The sequence below is a fragment of the Miniopterus natalensis genome, chromosome 4, assembly GCF_054644295.1.
Source record: "Miniopterus natalensis isolate mMinNat1 chromosome 4, mMinNat1.hap1, whole genome shotgun sequence".
NCBI classification, from domain to species: Eukaryota; Metazoa; Chordata; class Mammalia; order Chiroptera; family Miniopteridae; genus Miniopterus; species Miniopterus natalensis.
Genome location: NC_142084.1, coordinates 16,962,482 through 16,986,958, shown reverse-complemented (window position 1 = coordinate 16,986,958; position 24,477 = coordinate 16,962,482). Strand labels below are relative to the sequence as shown.

Genomic DNA, 24,477 nt, shown 5'->3' with positions numbered 1-24,477 from the left:
ACCTGCCCTGTGCTCCAGGCCCTGGTGCTGGGTGTGGGGGCCCAGGAGTGAGTCATTCTGGAGTGAGGGAGACAGCCGGAGGGGCTTAATCCCAAAGCAGTGTTCTAACCAGAGCGAGAGACCAGAGAATAGACAGGCCTGGGAGGGGCCTCTCAGGACTCCCCAGGAGGTGCGATCTAGTTCAGTATTAAACGAGATTGGTAGAGACTGGAGGAAGGGCAAGGCAGGTAGCAGGACCAGCCGGAGCAAAGGCGAGGAGAGGCGGCGGGGACGGGGGGGGGGGGGGGGGGGGGGGGGGGGGCCTGGAAAGCCAGTGGCCAGGCCTGTGGTGGGCTGTGGAGGGTGCAAGATGAGGGGGTGGGAACACGGAGCGGGTGAGTCACCGTTTCTGGGCCAGGCAGGCGGCGGCTGCGGAGCGGGGGGCGCATTCCTGGCTGGCAGGGCGGCCGGCACTAATGTCTTTCCCACATGGCCCCGAATTCCCGGCTCGGCACGATCACACGGGCAAGACGCTCCCGCGGCCACCCCCGCCCCAGCTGCCTCCTTCCCACAGAGAGGGGAAAGGGGGAGGGAGTGTGGCGGAGGCTGCGGAACCGGCCTCTCCTGGGGCGCGGCGGGGGCCTGCGCCTAGGGCGCCCTGCGCACCGTGAGAGACTTGGAACAGGGCAGTTTTAGTGAAAATAAGAGCAGGGTCAGCCCGTGGAGCGAGGGAAGGAAGGAGGCCAGAAGGGCCATGGATCCTTGGCTACGTCCCTGCTCCGCTGGCCCCCATTCACCCGCCCCCGCCCTGTGTAAGGCCGAGGGGGCAGTGTGGTTGGAGGACCCGCGGCCGGATTGGTGGCGGGTCATTCGCAATTTCGGGAGGCTCAGATCCAGCGCCATCTGCCCCTGCCCCTCCTTCCTGACCCTTGGGCACTGGTTGGGGTGGGGGACTATCTGAGGCTGCGGGACATCCGGTGGGGGACTGGGGCGGGGGTTCCTGGAAGAGGCCACACCCAGTCCCTCATTCCGTGGGGCGGAGGACAACCCTAGCTCAGACGAGGGGACTATGAGCCACTGCTCTCCCACGCAGCCCCTGTCGCCGGGCCAGTCCCCTGGGGGGAAACTGAGGCTGTGAGGGCGGCCCACCCAGAGCTCCCTGTCTGCTGGGGGAAGTTGGCGGTTGTCCCTCCCAGCTGGGCTCAGAGGCGCTAATGAGAGTTAAATGTGGGGCGTGAGTCACCTCAGAGTAGGGGCTGGAACCACCCCCAGATGTGGATCCTGGGTGGAATGGAGGTTTGTCCAAACTGCTCAGCCTTCCCCTACTCCCCTGTGCTTCATCCCCTATGTCTTTGCAGAGTGGGGCATGGATTCCTGACCTAGAACATCAGACCCTGTCACCTGGGCCAACCTACCTCAAATGTCTGGCTGCCTGGGAGTGGAGGAGTATGGAACCACAGGGGGATTTTAGATCCCAGGATGGGACCCAGCACCCCAGGACTTGGGGGACGGACTAACACCTGTCATTGTCTAGTGGCTGTATGTCCTGGGGTAGGGTGATGTGTCTTGGGATGGGGGTGGGGTGGGCAAAGAGCCCAGGCCACCGGGAAGGATCCCCTCACCCCCGACCGCCCATCTGGCCTCGCTCAGACCACCAGGCTCTGACCACACAGGGTGCCTGTTCCTTCTACCCCCTAGCCCTGACCTCAGGCCAGCACAGGGACTTCAGTCTGCAGTCCTCATGGCAGGGCAGACTGTGTGTGTGTATACATGTGTGTGTTTCTATGACTAGGTCAGTTTTCCCTGGCGTGTGACTGAATGTGCAGGTGTGTATGTTTGTGTGATGGGCTGTCTCTGTGGGTCTCAGTGTTGCAGGGGGCTTGAGAGGAAATGTGGGGTCTCTGCATGTGTATATCTGTGTATCTCCTCTATGTCTCTGAGTGAGTCTTTCTGTGTGACTGTGAGTGTTTGTGTCACTAGCCTCATCCACAGGATCCCTGGCTCCTCCTTGAGCACTCTATCACCACCACCACCACCACCACCACCAGGAGCCACAGGGTTAGGGAAGTTGTGGAAGGGAGCTGTGGGGAGATGCAGTGCCCACAGTGCCCAGAATGTAACGGACTGGCTGGGTGAGCAGCACCAGGGGGTGGGCGTGGGCAGCCACAGGAGAGAGAGAAAAGGGGACAGGGGAGGGCCCCTGCTCAGCAGTCCCCTCCCTGCTCCCTCTGCTCCTAGCCCAACGCCTCCTGGCAGGAGCTTATTTGCATGGTATTTACATTTCATTTGCATCGCGTTCAATTAAAAACCTGACCAGCTCCCGCCTGCCTGGCGCTGCCTGCCCAGCCTGGTGAAAACATTGGTTGGGCATTGCCTGCTGCCTTTGCTACCCCCCACGGATTGACTGATATGGGAGGGGTCCTCCCTTCAGTGAGATCATCCAAGTCACTCACCCTAGAGAGAGTGCTGGAAGTACAAATGGAGAAACTGAGGTAGGTCCAGAAAGAGCTTTGGGGAGCTCCAGGCTAAGGGTGAGTCTTGGACAGAGCTAGAAGAATATTAGTAGTAAGAGCTACCCCTTTATGGAAGAGCCACTGAGCCAGGAGTGGGTGCAATATCTCATTTGAACTTTGCTATACCTTGAGGTCAGGCCTTGTATTATCCCCATTTTACAGATGAGAAAACCAAGGCTGGAGAGGGCAAGCCCAAGTTCACTCAGCTGACCCTAAATTCAAATCTCTGTCAGTGTGACTTCCAAGTCCATGCTCCAAACTCAGCATGACAGCCAAAAGTACAGTTTCCTTCCTCCTCCTAGTGAAGTGAGCTCATTACCTCCAAAGTCATTAGCTCTAGGAGGAGCTACTGCAGCAGCTTCACCCTTACCTGGGGGCTGGCCTGGTGATCTCTTGCTTCCTAACACTGGCAGCCATGCCCATCCCTAGCTACAGGGTGGAACACTCTCCTTGTAGAAGTCCTTCCTGGCACCCGGCCACAGTCTTTTCTATTGCAAGACTACCCTTCTTAGCAGTCAGAGCTGGTGACTTTGTAAAAGGCAATTAAGGACCTGATAATGAAACAAACCCTAGGAGAAGCTTATAGCTGGCCTAAGGGTGAAGGCTGAGTAGAGATCAGGTAGGCATATGGAGCAAGCTAGGGCAGGGGGAACCCTCAGGGCCCTCCTGTCCTGGGTCAGGAGCCCTCCTACAGTCCCTTCTCACCTGGCCAGAGCTGGTCTGGTGGATGCCATCTACACAGGTGGGAACTCTGGATTTTGGGGCAGTAGGGGTCCTCAGGCTGCCCATGGATGAGTCATCCAGGGCCTACCATCCAGCAATGGAACTGAGGAGCCTTGATGTTGACCCCCCTGCCCCCTTTCCCCTCCCCCACCACCCTTAGGGCTCTAGAGGGATTTTACCTACTGTTGGTGTTGAGGGACCTGGCCAACCAGCAGACTCTTCCTTCCTGAGCACAGTGATTAGTTCAGAGGGGGACATGTTACCTGGTCCTGGCCAATCAGGCTGAATCTCAGGGCTTTGAGTGGTTGTCTGATGTGGTAGTGGGTGGAAACTTGAAGCCACCAGCACTTGAGGAGAACTATCCTTGAATGAAGTCAGCAAAAGGAAATTGACCCTTGTACTTGAAGCCAAACACTCTTCCCTTTGAGCCTCACAATGAACCAATATGATCCAGTTTTGCTGAAGCCAGTGTGTTGGGTTTCTTTCACTTGCAACCTGAAGTCCTGCCGTGCTCATTTTTGCCCTCAAGCCTTTGCCCACGCAATTCTCTGCCTGGATCACCCTCCTCTTGCCCTCTCCAGACCAGTCATACCTGTGTTTAGAGGTCCAAGTCACCTCTTCTCTGGGAAACTCACTTCCATTCTGTCCCCCATCCCTCCTGGATCCACTCACCTGGGAGTGTTACCTGGAACTTCTGCCCCCCAGACTGGTGCTCAGTATCTATGCCCAGAATTGCTATGTTAATTTCCTTTTCTAAGGCTTTTGTCTCATTGCTCCAAAGTGGATTGAAAATATCTAAAAGCCATGAGCTGAGTCCCCTCCTAGGGAGAGAAGTGGTTAGACACCTGGCTTTGGCATCAGGCAGCCTCAGTTCAGATTCTAGCCCATCTATGTGACCTCTGAACCAGTCCCTCTGTTTCTGTGCCTTAGTTTCCTGTTCTTTAAAATGGGGTTGTTGTGAGGATTGAAAGAGTCTGCACGAAAAAAGTACTTAGCATAGTAGTCCACAAATGTTTACTGGGCACTCCACTCTGTGCCCATGATACCATTGTAACACCCGGGACTGAGGGGTCTGCTGTGAAGCACCCACAGGCACGACAGTCCGTGCCTTCAGAGCTGCTGAAGGTGGAGATTGGGGCAGTGGCCCCAGCTAGAGCGGCCAATCAGGAGACTGGGGGCAGTCTTCCCCAGACCGGTAGTGCTTCTCTCTGAGAATAGGGGCTCCCTCCTGCCCCCTTTCTTCCAAGGCACTGGGGCCCTTGGTGGGGGGAGGCCTGGTCATCCCCTCCCCCTTCCCCTTCTCTTCCTGTAGTCTCTTGGAGCCAGTGCTGCTCAGAGTTAATCTCCTCGCCCGTCAGGGGGTGACAGGAGGTGTCTGTCATTCGGAGCCCAGGCCGTCAGCCTCGCTGGCTAATTGGGACGCAGGCGCCAGGAGCACGGGAAATGGCCGGAGGGAAGGAGCGGGAATGAGGGAAGGGAGGCTGCCCTCACCTCCTTCCCGCCAGCCTTGGGGCTGATCCACGGGGCTCCTTAGGGGAGGGGGAAGACCAATCAAAGGAGGAAGGGACTGTGGGATGGGGACTCTGTGACCTTGGGCGTATTGCTATTCCTCTCTGGGCTTCATATTATTATTATTATTCATAATGACTACAGCAAGTCTTTATTGAACAATTACTGTGTAAATCAGTTCCCAGCAGGCCTGCTGAAAACCTCCAATGGTTTTCTATGGTCCTATGAATTAAAACCATTAAAACTGGACTCCTTCCAAGGTCCTTAAAGACCCCCAGTACCCACGTCTCTGCCCTCCCTGTTCCCCCTGCTCTAACCAAACCTCCCTCCACACAGGGCAAGCTCTTCCTGCCTCAGGGCCTTTGCACTTGCTGTTTCTGCTCCTTAGAACACCCTTCCTCTGCCTTTTACTATGATGACTCCTCTTCATTATTCAGATTTCAGCTCAAATGACACCTCAGAGACAAGGTCCCGGACCACCTTATCCAAAACCTCCATTCCTTACCTCCAGTTATGCTGTATGTCAACTTATTACATTACCTTATTTATATTTTCATAGCATTGTCATTACGTAAAATTCCCTCATTTACATATTTGTGGCTTATATTCATTCTCCCTCTCTAGAATGGAAACCCGTGGGAACAGGGGACCTTGCCCCTGTGATTTACTGATGAAATCCCAGTGCCTGAAACAATACCTGGCACATGGAAGGCACTCAATAAATAGAGATTAAATAAATGAAATTCAGACATTCTGTTAAGGACTTCATCCATCTTAATTCTCACAAGAATCTTAGAAAGTTGGTGTTACCTGCATCTGAGGTGAGGAGACTGAGGCTCAGGAGATTCTGTGACTGTAAGTTATGGTAACTGGAATTCCCTCAGGACTCTGTGGCCCTAGAGGTTAAGGGCTGAGAAGATAATTGTGAAGGTCTCTGCCAGCCTGACTGCTCAGCCGAGCTTGGCTGGTGAGGAGGCATACACACAGAGAAGAGGCTAGGGGCCAGAAGTGGTTAGACCAGGGTAGAAGGTTGCTCTGGGAGCTCAGCTGAGAGCCTCTCCTGGGTGTGAGTGCTTAGTCCATTCGAGCTGCTATAACAAAAATGCCATAGACTGGGAGGCTTAAACAACAAACATCTATTTCTCACAGTACTGGAGACTGGCAAGTCCAAGATCAAGATGCTAGCACATTTCATGTTTGTGAAGACCTGTTTCTTCCTTCACAGGTGGTTGTCTTCTCACTGTGTCCTCACATGGTGAAGGAGATGAGGGAGCTTTCTGGGGTCACTGTCATAAGGGCACTAATCCCATTCATGAAGGCTCCACCCTCCTGACCTAAATATATCCCAAAGTCCCCACCTCTTAACACCATCACATTAGGGGTTAGGTTTCAACATACAAATTTTGGGAGGTACATTCAGTCCATTGCAGAGGCAGAACCCAACATACTGTACAGGGTAGTGGGCACATGGAGTTGATGGTGTACTGGGGGCCTACACACAGGCCTGACACTTTCCCTGTTGCAGGGCAGGAGTAAGTTTGAGCTGTGAGCAAGGGTGGCAGGCCAGAGTCTCAAAGTCTCTTCTTTCAGCCTACATCTACCTTCCACACCTATTCCTGCCTGTCAAAGTGCTGGCTCCTAGGCTTGGCATTCAAGGCCTGGCACAATTCACCTCCTAAACTTTCCTTTCTCCTATCCCGTGCTGTCCCCAGACACCATGGCCAATCAGATCCCAAGACACTTGGTCCACTCAGGATAGGCCAATTAGATCCCGACACTTGGTCCACTCAGGATAGGTTATTGGCCTTTGTTAACTTATGTGGGTCGCACCTCATCAGCCAATTACAGCAGCTCCCTCCTCCTGTGTCCCCATGTCAGGGTCTCTAGGAGGCCCCAGGCCTGGTTAAAGGTCCGGGCTGAGTCCAGGCTGTGCACAGACTCTCCCCCTCTTCTTCCAGGATTACAAAGCCGCAGTTTCCTTCTTTCCAGTTCTCGTTACCATCTCATTACTGACATCTCTATTTCTTCCTGCCCTTTTCCTTCCCTCCCTCCAGCCCAAGCAGCCATATCAGAAGGGTGTGTAGGTGTGTGGCTGGTTGTGGGGGAGGCAGACTGGCCTGGTGTGAGGAGAGGCTGGGGTATGAGGATGTGACTGGGGGCAGCCCAGCCATCAGCCATCATCACTAGCAGCAGCACTACAGCATCGCCTCCTCCTTTCCCTTCTGCTCAACCTCTATCATGGGGTGGCAGGCAACCCAGGCCCCAGATGTTTCCTGCTGTACTGCTGTGTGTGAATATGTGTGTGTACCTGCACATACATGAGCACATGGCCTGCTACGGGCTTCCCTGCCTTGACCCACCACACTTCTCCCAGTAAGGGGAGGGAGGAACAAGGGTAGGAAGGAAACTTCCTATTTCTGTCCCCACACATTGGAAGTAGGCTTAGGAGGACCCTAAATGGATACTCCCCCAAACCCTCACCCCCTGTTTTGGGTCATCAGGTAGGGGGGGATACCAAGAGAGGGAGTAGGGTACCAGGGCTTGGCCTCTGCACACTTATTTAAAAAAAATATATCTTTACTGATTTCAGAGAGAGGAAGAGGGAGAGAGAGATAGAAACATCAATGATGAGAGAGTCATTGATTGGCTGCCTTCTGCACACCCCCGACTGGGGATCGAGGCCAGCATGTACCCTGACCAGGAATCGAACCCTGATTGCCTGGATCCTAGACCAACGCTCAACCGCTGAGCCACGCCTGGCTGGGCTGTGCATTTTGATGTTATGTGAACAGCATACAAAGCAGATACAAATATTATGCAAACCAGAACTTTTCCTTTTCTATTCAACAACTCTGACAGGCTCTGAAATGGGCTACATCAGCCCAAGGGGAGATGTGGAGGTGAGAGTAGGTCTCATCCTGCTTGCCAAGAGGATGCTACCTTGTTCAAGCAGTACTTGAGCATCTACTGTATACCTCACACCAAGCTGGGCTCCTAAGGATTCAGTTGAAGCTTCAGGCACAGAGGGAAGTAAGGGCAAAATCCATTTGCACAGAACTTTGGGTAAAGGCCTTTTGGAGACACCTTTGCATTTAACAGCATTGTAAGGCCGGATAGCAGAATGGTTCAATTCTATGGTTCTGGCCTCAGCCAGACCTGGGTTTCATTCCCAGATTCACCACTTAATCGATGTGCGATCTTGGGCAAGGCACTTCACCTCTGAAAGCTTCATTTATTAGCTCTGAGCTCTTAAGAGAACCAACAGCAATTGTGTTGTCCAAGCATCTGCCTGAGGGCAGGGCCTGGGTATGTTTTTCTCTGTCCCCACCATAGCCAGTTCCTGGAGGGTCACTCAACTGATTCAATGAATGATACTGAATGCTGGCTACTGCTCTGGCAGGCAGGGAGGGCAGGCTGATCTTGAGACCACTGAGGGGCTGGGAGGGTTACTCCAGGGTGGTGAGCAGGTGTCCTGGGATGAGGAGGGATCCCAGCAGTCAGTTTATTGCCCTCCAAACAAAGGTGTTGGGGGTAGATGGGAGGAGGTGTTTCTGCCCTCAGCAACTGAAAACAAGGCCAGAAAGGGTGGCCTTGTAAAGCTAGGGGATGCTGCTGGTAGGAAGTGGTAGTTGCGTGTGAGGAGCATGGATGGGATAGCAACAACATCCACAATAACTGCCAAAATTTACTGAGCACTACTCTTTACCAGGCTCTGTGATAAAAATTCATCACGCTATATCATATTCAAACCTTACAATGACAATCCTCCTTTTCTTTTTAAATGCTTGAGGAAATTGATAGAGATGCTTGCCCAAGGTCATTCAGCTAATCAGTACCAGGATTTGAACTGTGCCTGGCATTCTTGCTCCATAGATTTGCCCTTCACCTCTAAGCTGCTCCTTCATGCTTCCAAAGGCAAACCTGGGTTCAAATCCTGCCTCTCTCACCAAGCTTCTGTTGTTCTACCTCACCGCTACATCCACTTCATCCACCAAAATATATCACTGCTACCTCTCCTCCGCTGCTTTCTCCCCTCCAGCCCACCCTCTCCCCCTCTTCTCTGGTCTCCTTGCTTGCACCTTTGCCTTACTCTGATCTATATAGTAGCCAGAGGGATCTTTTAAAAATTTAAGTCAGACCATGTCACTCCCAGCTTAGAACCCACTTTGCATAAACCCAGACAACTCCCCTGCTTTGCAAAGCCCTGCTGTATCTGCTTCCACTTTGGGCCATGTCCACAGTGGCATGCTCCACACCCTCTCTTTTACTTGGCTGGCTCCTCTTGGCCTTTTGTGCCTCAGTTCCGATGTCACCGCCTCAGAGAGGCCCTCCCGGACTACCATAGCTAATATAGTCCCCTCCCTGAAGTCAGTCTCACATGACCTATTTTAATATCTTCATGGCTCTTCAGACTCTGAAATGCTCTTGTTCAACTATTTGTTTACTTTATTATAGTCTGTCTCCCTGTAAGTCCTCTGAGGCTGGGGAGTAGACTATTTTTGTTTTCTAGTGTCTCCATAGTCTAAACAGTGCCTGGCACGCATTAGGTACTCAATAAACATCTGAAAGAATGTGGTTGGTGTGAACTAGCCCGAGAGATCTCTGCCTCAGTTTCCTTTTTCTGTTGGGCTTTGCCTCCTTTTCTCAGCTTCTCAGGGAGCGTTCTGGATGAGATCAGAGATGGCAAAAAGCGTCCTCCGGGGGAGAGGACAGGATGCCCGCCTGGGGATGAGGTCAGCGCGTCAGACACCACTCCGCAGTGCAGGAGGAAAACAGATCGGCAAAGATCGTCTTAACTAGACCCCTGTCCCGGCATAAGATCCTAGACGGGCGGGGGAGGGCGAGCAACCCCTTCCTCCGGTGGGAAGCTCCTCCCTGCGGGGCCTCCTCTTCCCCCTCCCCAGGGAGGCAGGTGGAGCTGCGTCCTCATCTTTGTTCCCATCTGGAGCGCGTTTGGCGCGGCGTGGCGGGGGCGGGGCTGCGCCCCCGCGGTGCCCGGAGAGACGGGCCCGCCCGCTTATCTGATCTGCGGCTAATTGAAACTCCCTGCTCGCGAAGGTCAGCTCGGTCCCCTGACAGCTGCCGAGCCGAGCCGGGCCGGATGGAAAACCCGGGCTGTGCAGGGCCCGGCGGGGCGCGGGGGGGAGGGGTTGTGGGGGGCTGCCTTTGCGGCAAAGTAGACAAAGGCAACCCCTCCCTCCCCGTGCACGCTGCTGGGGGTCGACAGAGGTAGCGGCCTTCGCCCTCACCCAGCCGGGCGCTCCGGCCCGGGTCACACGGCCTACAGCTACAGGAGGGGCACCCTTAATCCCTACGCGCCCGTCTACCCCGCTCCCACGCCGGGGCCCCGTCTGGGGTCTCTGGGAGAGTCACCCCCAACTTCCTGCCCCTACCCCGCCTCCACGCCCCGGCTCTGAGACTTCCTGCCTCCCCGGCTCCGGGCAGCTCAGGCTGTGGGAAGCTGGCGGGGCGGGGGCGGCCGGGTCCCCTCCCCCCTACGCGCCCGACCGGGCTCCGGGGTCCGGGAGGAAGTGTGCGCGGTGGGGGGCAAGGCCTGGTCCCTGGGCGGCCATCCGGTGGGGCAGGTGCGGCCTCAGCCCAGGGAGGGAGGGCTGGCGGGCCTGTTGCTAATGGTGCTAGGGAGGAGGAGGGGGGCGCCGCGAGCAGCCCAGTTTCCAGGGTTCAGGGTGCTGATGTGGCCCGGCGCAGCGGGCACCCGTCCCCCTCTTCCCACCTGAGTCTAGGCTGAGATGCTGGGGCGCTCCCAAGGCCTAACTCCCAGCCCTCAGGCTGACCGCGCCCTTTAGCAACACCTTTTGGGCCTCGGCTTTCCCAGCCTAGAAAAAAAAAACCAACCCTAACCACAACTACCATTTTTCGGAACCACGTGACTAAGGTCGTGTTAAGCGTTTAATATACTTTGCCTCAAATCTCACAAGTCCATTTTGCTGACCAGCAAGCTGAGACGCAGAGAGGTTGTGACTTGCCCGAAGTCACATAGCTAGTAAGTTACTTAGGCGGGACTTGGCTGATTCCCGAGCCGGTGTGCTTAATCACCAGGGGTCTCATTTTAGCCAGAGCTCTGGAGTTGTGCACGGATATAGGTCGATCCGCCACAGCACTCACTAGTGCAGTGAGCCCCTCCGCGGCATCTAATCGCACGTATCCTCGTTTTTGGAGCTGCGCACGTGTTTCTTGGCGCAGTCTCCCGTGCCAGTGCCCTGGGACAGGGGCATAGCCTAGCGCACCGGTGCCGAGGTGCGCCTTTCTAGTTGGGACCCGACAAAGTCGCATGGCCGGAGCCGGGGGCGGAGTGGAGCGGGGGCGGGGAACTGGGCGTAGAGTCCACGCGGGCCGCGGCGCCTGGGAGGCCGCAATCCTGGCGTCTGCAGCCGACGAGGCGCGGGGTGACGCGCGGGGGCCCAGCTACCGTGACCTCCTCCGCGGTTTCCATGGAGACGGTGCACTATAAATAAAAAAAAAAAAAAAAAGGAGGAATTTCAAACCCGTTTTCTACGGCGCTTGGCGGGAGGGGGGAGGAAAGCTCTCTTTGAATTGAGTTTCCCATTTCACCTTCCCAGGCGGTGGGAGCGCTTCCCCCGCAGCCCAGCCGGGAAATTGCCGCCCCTCACGCCGCGTGGCGCCCCCCGAGGAAGCTAATTAGAGCAGCCCAGGAAGCTGGGGACTGGGGGCCTGGCCCCGGGGGGCCGGGGCCCGCCTCTTGGGTGGGGGGAGCGCCTACAAATTGCCACCTCCCCCCCATCTCTCCAGGCGCGCACGCAGCCCGGCGCAGGCCAGGGCACAGGGCGCAGGCGGGAGGTCGCATCTGCAGCTTTGGCGCAATGAATCAGGCGCGGCCGCTGTCGCCGCTGCGGAGCGCGTCTGGCATCCGGAGTCTCCCGGGATCGAAAATAATTTGGGCAAAGCTGTGGGAGGTGTGTGTGCGCGCGCTCCGAGGGGAGGGCGGGGGAGCAGGCCGGGCGGGGTGCGCCGGGCTGGGGGAGGTGCCATCCGACAGCCCCGCTGTGGTGAGAACAGAGTTGACACTTCTTTCCTTTCCACTTACTGCGGCAAGTACCGCGAGGAAGCTTAACCCTCTCGCTGCTTGGAGAGGTAGAGGCACAGAGAGCGTCCTCCTAAGGGCGCGCCCGCGTTGGGGGCCAGGTGTGTACTCTCTTTTGAGACCGGTCATTGCGGTCCGGCCGGTTCAGCTCTCTGGTTTCCCAGACAGGCACTCCCACTAGAACATTCTTCAAGGCATTCTCCCCCAGGGCTTTCGTCGGTCCCTCGTTTTACCTTCTCCAGGTCTGGTAGTGTCAGCGTTATGGCCTCAGTTTCCCCACCAATACAAGACAGTGTGTGGGGGGAGGGCGTTACTGTCCAGCGACCCTAGTTTTGTGACCGTCTAGCTTGGGTAGTGAGGCGAGAGTGGGCGGTTAGGGCAGCGGGGCAGGACCCGAACCCCACCCACCTTCGTCTCCCGCCGCATTGTGGGCGTCCTTCATCAAAATGGCCGGGTTCCTGTTTTTGCCTCTGACGGCAGAAATGTCACCGCCGCTGCATTAAGCACGCTCGGTGGGAACTCAGTTTGGATCTAGGAGCTGGCGCTCAGCCCTGCCAAGCTGCCTGCAGCAGGGGGGGTGGGGAAAAAGGACTGGCCAGTTGGCCTAACTGGGGTCAGCCTTTGTCTGTGCCGGTTTCCACCTTCCTGCCTCTCTAGCCGTCCCTCAGCCCCCCAGGCGCCCCCTCCCTCAGCTGTGCCGGTTGCTTCCACCCCACTCAAGTTTTTTTTAGAGGGTTCAGACTCTTGTGCTTTCTGGCTCAAGGATGGCAAGGGGAGATGACTGGGGGACAGAACTCACTTCCTCCTCCTCACGCTCATAATGGGGAGCACCTCTGGGATTCAGGAATCTTCTCCCCATTAGATGGGGAATTGCTCATCGAATGAGGAGAGTGGTAGCCAAACCTCAGAGTATCCCGCCTTGTGACCTGAAGTTCCCCCTGCAAGACTTGAGGGGGTGCTTTCCACTTCCCCTACTTTCCTTTCTACCAGGGGCTCCCACCACCCCCGGGAATTCTCAAACCTTGGTGCACTGCAGCCCACTTGGCCTGTGAGCTTGCAGATGGGGGAGGGAGGGGGGAACAGTATGTGGAGAGTCTGATTCAGTGGGCCTGGGGTGGTCCTATCATCTGCATGCTTCCCAAGATCCCAGGGGAGGAGGCCCTAGCTCTCACTCTATGGCATGGCCCCCTTACTCAGGAGTCAGAGCTGGGAGTCCCACAGAGATGGGAGGTCATGGTGATTAGCATCCTCACTGCACAGACTGGAGAATTAGAGAGGAGAAGGGACTGTTTAGGGTCATTCTGTAAGGCCAGATCTCCATGGTTAAGAGAAGTGGGCTCTCCTGGCTCTGTTACCTGCTGGAAGGCAGATGAACTAAACTACCTGTACCTCGGTTTCCTTAACTGTAAAATGGGGATAACACTGGTAGTCCCTAACCTCAACGAAACTGTGTGGCTTCAATGCATGGAGAGTGCTGAGTGCAAGTTCAGGTACTTAGTAACTTCATGACAAATGTGAACCTCATAACATTGTTATTACTGTTAGCACCAGAACTGGAGCTCTGTGGTCCAGACACTACTTTGGGGAGTAGAGAGTCTGGCCCAACTGTCTCTGTTCCCCCAGATCTGGTCCTTTAGGGGCTCTGCCAGGGAATGGTGGGAGTGGGGTAGGAGTCAGTTCCCTGGAGGTGGTCTCATGTGTGGATCTCCACCTCAAGCCCTAGTGCTTTGGGACTTTTTCATCCTCGGAAAATATCACCCCCTCACAGCTCCAACAGTTACAGATGCCCACTGGGCACTGGCCCGATTAGTGCCTGAGGGCTTGCCCCTCCCGGACCCATGTCCAGCCACACTTTAGTCAAGCATCAGATCCTGTGATGCTGGGAAAGAGGCCAAGTAACTTAGTCACACCTCCTCCCCAAGGGGATGATGGTGGGACAGGGAGTGTTGATGTTGGGCATTCTAGGGACAGGAATAGGGTGGGAACAGGACACCAAGTTGGAGAGCCTTTGGGAATGTGGGATCCCCCCCTCTCACCTATGGAGGGGTAGGTTGGGAGGAGATGAATGAGATGTAGAATCAACATGTTCCTGGAACATAGGGCTGATGTCTTTCATTCAGGGGCTTTTGGAACTACTGGTTTCTGAAGTGTGGTTCAGTTCCCATAGATCTAAACAGGAATTGTGGTTGGAATGTTGGAAGAACTTCCTGAAAACTGGGGCTATGCACTGGGGAGGGTCCTGGGGTGGATTCTGGGCACAAGAGCATTCAAGTCTGACTTGGGAAAGGGGTATGTGTCTACTTGAGGCTGGTGGATGGCTGAGATGACCTCAGAGCTTCTGCTTAGGTTGTAGGTAGCCGAGGGCACCAGCTTTGGGCCCTGTTCTTACACGCTCTGGCCCACATATCCACCCTTTCTCAGCCACACTCATCCAGACTCACACTGGCCCATCTGTTCTGATGCTCTCACAGGCACATTCATGTACCCATGAACATTTGTACACACACATGCTAAAACACCACATGTATAACACACTATGCACAAACATAACAGTTATGCACTTGGGCACCTAGATGCAGATCCTAACATACATGTGCACATGGGTATACTGATGCACCAAGGCACACATTAACACCTAAGTACACACACACGTGCACATGTTGGCAAACCCCTAGGCATTTTCACACCCATCAGCTAATTTGTGTGTATGTGGATTGTATGTGTCCCATGAAGATAGGGCTATCTTTGTTCATTGCCAAGTACCCTGGAGAACAGAGATTTGTTCAACCTCAGGGCCCACATGCCTGATGCTTGGAAGGTATACAGTTCAGTATTACCTGGAATAGATGAGTAAATGTGTAAGTGTATACAGTAAATATATGAGTGTACAGTAACCATAATAGTAAAAGCAGCTGCTATTTATTGAGTATCTGTGGGTGACTAATCTTGTGGTAAGTCATTATAGGTACCATCTCATCTAAGCCTCATAGCAACCTGTGAGGCAAGTACCATTATAATTCCCACTTAGGCCTATGGGAACCGAGGCTCCGGGAAACAGCCACTATCTGTATTAGTTTCCTAGGGCTGCCCTAACAGAGTACCACAGACTGGGTGACTTAAACAACAGAAATTTGTTATCTCAGTTCTGGAGACTAGAAGTACAAAATCGAGGTATTGGCAGCCTCCTTTTGAGGGCTGAGAGAAGGAATTGTTCCAGTCCTCTCTCCTTGACTTGTAAATAGCCATCTTCTCTGTCTCTTCACAAATTGTCCTTCCTCTATGCGTGTCTGTTTCCAAATTTCCCCTTCTTGTAAGGACACCAGTAGTATTGGGTTGGGGTCCACCCTAATAACAAGGTCATTAGGGTAGACCCCAATCCAATTGATTGATTATCTCTGTAAAGGTGCTATCTCAAAAAAAAAATCATATTCTGATACTGGGTGTTAAGGATGTTAACATATGAGTTTGGGAGGGGATACAATTCAACCCATAACACTACCCAAGGTCACACATCTAGGAAGTAAGGTAAGCAGGATTTGATCCTAGGTCTAGAAGCCACAGCCCATAGTATCACCTTAAAATCCTATTATATGGTGCAGAGAGAGAGAGAGAGAGAGAGAGAGCTAACTCTCTGTGACTCCCCATCTCCCACCAGCACGTGGGCATCTAGTGCCTGCTCGCATGAAGGAGTTGGCCCTTTGCAGCCTAGGCTCACTGGCATGCTGATAGCTTTACTGTTCCTTCGGCCATGTTATGGGCACCTAAAGCCATCCTCCAGGACCTTGGTGACCCCTGCTGCCCTACAAGTCAACATTGACAGGAGTGCCTGGAGATACACACAGGGGGCCAGGGGGCTGCCTGACTCCCCCTACCAGCTGCCATCTTGGATGCTGCCGCCTCCTTTCAGAGGCTTTGAAGTGCTCAGCCCAGTCAGGCGGGAAGCTGGAGCCAGTGTGGGGGCAGGGAGCAGTCACGAGGCCTCTCGCATCAGCCTGGGCAGCTAGGACAAGGCAGGCCAGTGCCAACCTATGTTCACAGCCTGAACCTCTCCTTGTGCTGCAAGGAGGTAGGGAGGCTGGACCTCACTCCCTTCTGCTCCTCTGAGCTTGGCTGGGGTGGGAGGCAGGAGCTAAAAAGAGACCTATTTCCTGGGCCAGTGAGGGAGACAAAACCCTCAGTCTGATGGGGAAGGCATAGTCTCAATCCTTGGGGAGCCCAGACTTGAGAGGCATGGCCTCTGCCTTCAGGGAGTTTTTCAGTCTGAAAAGTCCCAGCTTTTCTGAGCCTCACTTTGCCCATCCAGGAAGTGGGGATGACAGTCTAGTTTGCTGTAAAGCTTCCAAGAGTTAGTAGGGTAGAGAAGGACCAGAATTAACATGGGCATCTTACCCCATGCAGAGCTACAGCATTTAGGGGGATAATGATGATGGTGATGGTGATGATAATGGATAATATTTACTGAGCACTTACTGGGCCTCAGGCTGAATGCTGAGTGCATTCTTTACCCAATTACCTCAATCTTTCTACAAAGTCTGGGAGGCAGCTACCGTCATCATTGCCATTTTATAAATGAAGAAATGATGTTCAGTGAGGTGGTCTTGCCCAAAATCACATAGCCAGAGAGTGAGGGAGTAGGGGTCTGACCCTGCTCTGAAGGTTTCACAGCAGGCTCTGCAACTGTATGAGGATGGAAGTCTCAAGGTGGGAGCGTAGGGGTGAGACTACCATGGCTGGGAATGGCTCTGGCTCTGGGGCCCCCACCCTCTGGACCCTACCCTGGCCTTGATGGCAGTGACTGAGGCATGTCCATGGTGATGATGATGTGTATCCTTCTTGAAGGTGAACCCAGCACCTGCCTCCACACCTGAATTTGGTCCTCGAAGCTGCCTTGTGAGGTCAGCAGTGTGGAAATTATTCCTGTTTTGCAGATGAAGATGCTGAGACCCAGAGCATTGGAGTCAGTCTCCTACACAAGTCAGAAGGTGATGCAGGTCTTGAATTCAAGTCTCCTGACTCATGTGGATATTCTTTCTGCTAGAGGCAGGTAAGGTTATTTCAGAGGAAACCCTCTCTGCCTCCCTCATCCCTACTCCTGGGCTGATGGAATTGTGATAGGGTAGGTGCAGGGAGGGCAAGGGTACAAATTCCCAGGAACAAACTCTTAATAGCAACACCAATGTTAACAGTGGACATGCACTGAACCCTCAATTTGTGGTAGATATGGTGCTTTTGTGTGTTTGTGCAGTCTCAGAATCCTTCTCAACACAGTGCCTCAGCCAGCCACTGCCAGGCAACATGAGTAGGCAGAGGAATTCAGTTCAAGTAAGTCAATATTAGTGAGTACCTACTATGAGGCAGGCACAGTTTCAGTCTTCTGGGAGCCCAGACTTGGAAGGCGTGGCCTCTATCTTAAGGGATTTTTTAGGTTGAAAAGTTCTAGCTTTTCTGACTGGGCTGGGATGGGGGGATGCAGGGGAAGACACGGACAACATCTAGGGGCAGACATGAGATGATTGTGATGACTTAGGGGAACAACTAGACTGTGGAGACACAGGCCTGGGGCCCCTAGCATCTAAGTGTCTAACTGAGGGGCTAGGAGAGGTTTCCCAGAGGAAGTAATATTTAAGCTCAGGGCTGAGAGTTCAATATGATTTAGCCAGGCAAAGAAAAAAAGTCCTAGGCTGGGAGAACAGTTTAGAGCCACAGAGGCCTGAAGGTGGGAGAATAGCCTATCTGAAGAACTTAAGGATGCTAAATGTGGTGGAGGGTGGGTGTGATGGGGGAGAGGGAAGGGCAGGGCATTGATTCAAGGCACTGCAGCCCTAGATAAGAGGCCTGTCTTGACCCTGTGGCATGGGGGCCCACTGATCCAGCCTCCTGTCCCCTATTCCACGTGGTACTGCCCTATTTTCAAAACCCTCACATCAGTCAGACTCACCCAATACCACTGAGCAGTAGGTGGAGCAGGGGTCACCATGCCCATTTTACAGATGAAAAACTGAGTCTCAGAAGTTACAGGGTTAGTCTATTCTGTCTGGCTGGTAAGTGGGCATTGGGGCTGTGCCCCAGACCTCTTCAGATTATTTGTAGGACATAGTGTGGATTCTAGGCTGATGGTGTGGGGTGGGGGCACAGTCTGGTTTGGGGAAGCCCTGAGGAGGTTGAGGGAGGGTGAGGATTTCCCTTCTCTAAAGCTCAAAGCTGAAGAGAACTGCCACCGCCTCCGTGTTGCAGTCCATCCCTAGTGGCTGGCTGGGGTGAGTCAGCCTGAATGAAGTCACCCGCTTCCGCACAGCCTGTGCCCCCTGACCTGGGAGGCGCCTGCCAGGGGCACCAACTGAGCCAAAGGGCTGGCTGGGCAGCTCTCCAGGTTGCTCCATCACAGCTGATTTAGGGGGGCTGGAGGTGTCCGGAGCCATCAGAAGCAGCTGGGCGTCTGGGGCTGCAAGGCCCATAAGTCATGCCGCTGCCCGCCCTTCCCTGCAGTGCTCCCCGAGAGGTCTGTGATGAATCGCCGGGGACTGGGCTCATCAAAATCAGTTCATGCCAAAGGGAAATTAATTTCTGTCTCTGCGATGAGGTGTGGGGAAGGGCAGCTCCAGAGGCAGGCCTGTGACAGCACTGCAGGGAGGGGACAGGACCCTACAGTGTGGCCATGGCTGTCCCTGGGCTAGAGGCCCTGTCCATTCTACAGAGGAAGTGACTGAGGCTTCAAAGGAGCCTCTTAGTCTTGGGGACAAAAACCCAGATTTTGTTCTTCATTAATTCTTTCTCTCCTCCCTCTCTTCCTCCCCTGTTTCTTCAAGTATTTATTGAGCACCTGCTGTGTGCCAGGCACTGTTCTATGGAGGGGTCACAATGATGCACAAGACAAAGACCTGCTTTTATGGAGCGTACATTCTGGTTGGGTAAGATAGGCTGGCAATAGATAAAAAAGAAAATACCAGACAAGGAGGAGTGCTAGGCGAGCATTAAGATAGGGTGATGTGAAACAAACAAACAAAAAAATAAATAAGAAAAAAAAAAAGGGTGATGTGGTCAGGAAAGATGTCTCTCGAGACGGGTAAGCAGACACTTACTGTTGGTTTTTTAATTTATCTTTATTGTTGAAAGAATTACAGGTGTCCCCTTTTTTCCCCCATTGACCCCTTCCACCCAGCGCTCAACACCCACTCAGGCCTTCACCTGAGTCCATGGGTTATGCATTTATGCATATAAATTCTTTGGTTAATCTCCTGACACTTGTTTTGAGATGAAGATAACCCTTCAGTTGTGAAGGAAAAATTTCTGAAAATCTAGCTCTGTTGGGGCTGGGGTTAGGGCTGGGGTAGGAGGAGAGTGCATTTCAGGGGAAAGAACCGGGGCACTTAAACGCAGGGAACTCACAGCCAAGCAATTCCTTGTGACTGCATCCACCTGTGTGGCTCAGCCTGGGGCCTGAGAGTGTGGGCTGGGGACACTGCATAAATGGCTCTGCTTCCTGGAATGTTTCTCTTACTAGGGAGAGAGTTCAGTAATTTAATACGCTATTTTTTATTAGAAACAAGCATGGATTGCTTATAGGGGAATCTACAAGACTCTTTAAAGATAAAACAGGAGATGTTAAAGAAACTCGGGTGGCCCTGATCCAAAGATCTGCTTTCACTCTTCTTGAGCCTGGGGGCTCCTCTGTGATGAGGCATCAGCAGCTGGGTCAGTCCTTTCCCAGGCCAGCCTTACTTGAGCCCCTCTCTGTCAGGAGTCCTCTGTGGCTCCCCACGGCCCAGTAACAAGAATGACAGCGCTCAGTTCTTGAATAATTACCTTAGGCTGGGCATAGTGTCTGTCTGAATTCTCAGAACAACACTGTTTGGTGGAACTATTATTTCCATTTTATAGGTAAGGAAACCAAGGCTTTGGGAGGGGAAGAGAATTTTCCAAGATCTTACAGCTAGCTGATCAGTGGCAAAACTAGGATTCAAACTCACAGCCTGAGCTATTCATTGCCACTGCCTCTCCCGTAGCCACATCCTCACCCTTACCTGCTCTCTACCCACTTTCGCATTATCCTGTGCTCCACAGACTGAGCAAACTGTCCCTTTGCTGCTACCCAAACATGCTGCACAGGTTCCCACCTCAGAACCTTTCCACGTGCTGTTACCTCCACCTGGAGTCCCCTGCCTCCCCATCTCTGTTTGTCAAAACTCTGACTGTTCTTCATGGTTTCATTGAGTTTCTTCTTCTTCCATGAAGTCCTGTGCTTATTCCCACAAACAGGGGGCCACCCTTTATCTCTCAAGCCCCACAGTTCTATTTGGGCTACTTTTTGGGCCCTTATCATGCATATTTTGTGTGCCCAGAGTTTGGAGTGTGTCAGACCAGGATGTAGGTTCAAGTTTCATTTCTGTCACTTATTAGCTCTGTGATCTAGGGAGGGCAACAACCTTTGTCCAGTTTTTTCATTAGTAAGATGGTCTGATAGTGAGGAGCAGATAGACGACGAATTAGGAACACTCAGCATAGAGTTTAGTTAGCATTGTGTAAATAGCAACTGTTGTTATATAGCCTCTCCCAGCCTCAGTTTCTTCATCTGTAAAATGGGGGGAATACAGTAATTCAATTCTTCCTGTAGGGTGGGCATGAAAAATGGCAAAGGGCATCCAAAGTGCCTGCACATAGTCAGTGCCCAACCAGGGCAGATCTAGGGGTTTATAACACATGTCTCCAGGGCTTCATGGCTTGGAGCATATTTTTTCAGTTGAAGTTGAGGTAGAGTTACATTTCCATGGGATATGGACTCAGTCAGTCCAGGCAGGCCTCGCACTCAGCCTGATGGGAGAGGAGAACATGACTGGTGTCCACAAAATCTCCATCATCATCATCATATGACATCGTACCAATAGTTAACTTTTTGATATGGGCAACTGGCATTTTCTTCACTCCATGTAAAGCACTTTTGGAAAACTGTTTTTATTGATTTGTAACCTATTATTTAAGTAAAAATAGAGGTTGCACATGCAGCTTTAAGCAAAGCCCTCAGCTGCTTTACAAACAGACTGCTTGCTGCCTGAAGTCCTGAAGAGAATTTTTTTTTTAATCTTTATTGATTTCAGAGAGAGGAAGGGAGAGGGAGAGAGAGAGATAGAAACATTAATGATGAGAGCCATTTATCGGCTCCCCCCTGCTGGGGATCAAGCCTGGAAACCCTCCACATGTGCCCTGACTGGTGATCTCCTGGATCCTAGGTTGATGCTCAACCTCTGAGCCATGCCCGGCCGGGCCCTGCAGAGAAATTTGCTCCGTCTGTCCAGCCACCCCAACCCCACCCTCCCTTGGTTATGAAGCAAATTCTCTAGTAACTGCCCTTTAGTGGCCGGGGGTAGGGTGGGATAGAGGAAGACCCTAGCTCCTCTCATAGAGGAAGGCATTGTCAATTTCAGTCACCTTCATAGGGGAGACCAGGTCTAAACAGCATTAGCAGAAAGATGGGCTGAAGGGGCAGGCAGAGAACTGGACTCTGAGGTAGGGGAGGGGCTGTCCTCAGAAGGCCTCTGTCCCCAAAGACCTGCAACCATTTTCACCCAATTTCAGAGCTGGGGAGATGGACTGAAGTTCCGGTGGCCCCCATCTAGAGACTATTTGGGGGAGTGGGATGGATCCTACTTTGGAAGTACAGAGAGGACTGATGGGAGGGTGGGGCTTGGTTGTGTCTCCTATTTGGGCCACAGCCCATGGAAATGGAGCTTCGCAAAGGAAGAAGCTCTGTCCAAAGGGCAACCCTTAAGTGTGAGGTCCCTGCAGTCTGGCTGGTTTCCTGAGTGTCCAGGTGTCCCACTGGTTGGGGTCTGAGCATCAGTTTGAAAACATTGGACAAGAACTGGAGAAACTGTCCAAAAATTTGGAAAATTGGAGTAAGAAGAGAGAAATGGGGCAGTAAACCCTAAGAAGGCTCTAACTTTTTGGTACCTGAAGATTTTAAGACACATTGCCTGGGGGACATGGAGACCTGGGAGCAGCTGGACCTCCAAGTGTCCCTGTGGAGCCTGGGAGCCCCTTCTTCCCTCCCCAGTTTGCCATAGTTCCATGTGCCCAGGGAAAGCAGAGGCCTTTCAGTGAATGACAAAGCAGATGGTGTGTGGATTTGGGAGAGAACTCCTTGAGCCTTTCTGGGAAGCCCCTACCTCCTTCCCTCTTTGATATTGGGAGTCCAGCCATCCTTATTGTGCTTTAAGGTATTTAGTCAACAGTGTTTCTTAAGAGTCCCTGTGGCCCAGGTTTGTGCTAGGGGCTGGGTCCCTGGGGATCACCCCAATGTATTCCCATGGGAGCCCTCAAGGGGCTCACCATCAAGAGAGGGGAGCCAAACCAGTGGAGACAGATGGTAACATCTCAGGTCTGAGGTTGGGGATGCTCACAGCAAAGACCCCTAATCTGGTCTGAGAGGCCAGGGAAGGCTGCCTGGAAGTGACTTCCTGGGTTCCAATGACAGTCATGTGCCACATAATGACATTTCACATACCGTGGTGGTCCCATAAAATTATAATGGAGCTGGAAATTTTCTATCACCTAATGATGTCACGGTCATAACTTGGCAGTGCAGCACGTTACTCACGCGTTTGTGGTGATGCTGGTACAAACAAGCCTACGGTGCTGTCAGCTGTATAAAGGTATAGCACGTGCATTTGCAGTGGTAGGTTTTACCATCTAGGTTTGTGTAAGTGCGCCGTGGTGTTTGCACAACGACGAAATTGCCTAATGGCAAAATCACCTAAGAGTGCATTTCTCAGAACTGTCTCTGTGGTTAAGCATCGAATGATTGATTATAGCTTAACCACTTAGAGCTGTGTGACCTTGGAAGGGTTGCTTAACCTTGCTGTGCTTTCCTTTCCTTATCTTTAAAGTGGGATAATAACAGCACTTACTTCAAAGGGTAGTTTCGAGGATAATCAGTTAATACATGGAAATATCCCTTAGAACAGTGCCTGCTTCACGGTAAGTACTCTCTACATGTTAAATAGAAAATAAAACAGCTTTCACTTGGATGAGTAGGACTTGGCAAGCAGATGGATGGGCAAGAGCGTCCTAGGGAAAGAGAACAAGGGCCTGGATGTGAGAAAGTCGGCTCCTCCAAGGAACTCCCTTCTGTGTCACTGAGACTGGTGGCTGTCTTGGTGTATGATTTGGGCTGGTACCGCTACCCCCTGTCCACCCCTGCCACAGTGTGGTCTTGGGGCCTGAGTTGTGACTGAGTCCACAGGCCCGGCTGTACCCACTTACCTATTCCTCTGCCAGGACTGCCATTGCCTGCGAGCCAGGCCCCAGGCTGGGTGGCGCTGGACATTCTCCTTTGGGTATCTGGAGCTCCGTGGGGAAATTAGATGGGGAAGCCCAGGGGTCAGGAGGGGTTCTTGGCAGAGGTGCTCTCTCAACAATGTCCCAAAGGAAAAGGAAAGTGTCCCCAGACAAGGGAAGGGGAGGGAGCTACAAGCAGAGGGAACAACCTGTGCAAATGTTGGGAGGGAAAGGATCCGACTCAGAAACAAACAGATCTTTGGTGGAGTTTAAGCTCGGGTCCTGGGGGCCTCTTTGGTCAGTTTTATCAGGAGGTTTGGATTGTCCTCACCTTGCCCTCTTGCCCCAGCAGGGGCGATGGCCTAAGAGGTTAAAGTCCAGTCCTGCTCCAGGGCCAGCCCAGGAACTGGGGGTAGAGGCCAGTTGCCCTGGTCCCTCCTCCCACTTCAGAGCTGGGAGGGTTTGGCAGAGCAACAAGGCAGCCTTTGTGTCGTCCTGTGGGTCTAGGCACGTCTGGCCCAGCCTAGGCGGCTGCTGGTTTCAGTACCCTGTGATCCCGGCCAGGCGGTGCAGGGAAGGGCGGGCAAGGCAGGCATGGCGTCCTCAGGGTCCCCAGAGTGGCTGCCTTGTGTCCCCTGCACCCCGTCAGGGCTCCCCAGGTGAGGATGCCTGTGCCAGGGGTAGGTGTGGATATGGGGATGTGTGGGGCTGCTGGTGAGGACCCAGAGCAGGTAGTGGGTGGGTGGAGGTGTGCACAGAGGTGTGGGGGGGAGCCAGCGAACTTGAAGGCTCCTGTGTGCTGTAGCATGTGCCTGAGGGGTCCCCCAGGGTGAGTCTGCATTGGGGTGAGGATATACTTTGGGGTGTGAGGGTCTGGGCTGGAGCACATGAGTAGCCCCCGGCCTGCTTAGAACAGAGCGCTGCTGTCTCTCTCTGCAGTGCCAACAAGGAGGCCTCTCTCTCAGCACATAATGTCCCCTCTGTATTGTCTGCTGCGCAGTGGTGACGATAATTTTAAGGCTCAAATCCTTTTCGTGGGTGGTGAGGGGGAGGGTGGAGGCCATCTGGGGAGGACCAGAACTCCTGGGCTGGGTTTCAGTCCTATGTGCCTGGAGGTCTGTGGTGTGTTTGGGGCCTTTCCCTACACACAACCCCTACAGGGGCAGCAGAGGGAAGTTGGGGACCCCCAGAAGCCTCTGCCAGAACCCTCACCCTGAAGTCACGTGGCCCCACCCTGCTCCAAGGCCCCTCCTCCTAAACCACACCCAGATTTCAATGCCTGGGGCTGGGACCTCCTCAATGGAACCAGCCCTGGTAGCCCCTTTTGGTCACTGCCTCTCTGTGCTGATGCAGATGGTTATGTCTACCCTTAGTCTTTCCTGCTGTGGAACTACCAGACCAGCAGTTGTCAACCTTTTT

At 53.3% G+C, this 24,477-nt stretch overlaps 1 protein-coding gene across 1 annotated transcript in view; it reads left to right on the top strand.

Annotated features, from left to right (window-relative positions):
* Window positions 1-16,738: 16,738 nt before the first annotated feature.
* Window positions 16,739-24,477, top strand: part of PSD2 (pleckstrin and Sec7 domain containing 2) — a 95,851-nt gene continuing 88,112 nt past the window's right edge. The window contains exon 1 of the mRNA XM_016214163.2: window positions 16,739-16,831. The gene's annotated coding sequence lies outside the window, so the exon portion shown is untranslated. The remainder of the gene's footprint in view (window positions 16,832-24,477) is intronic.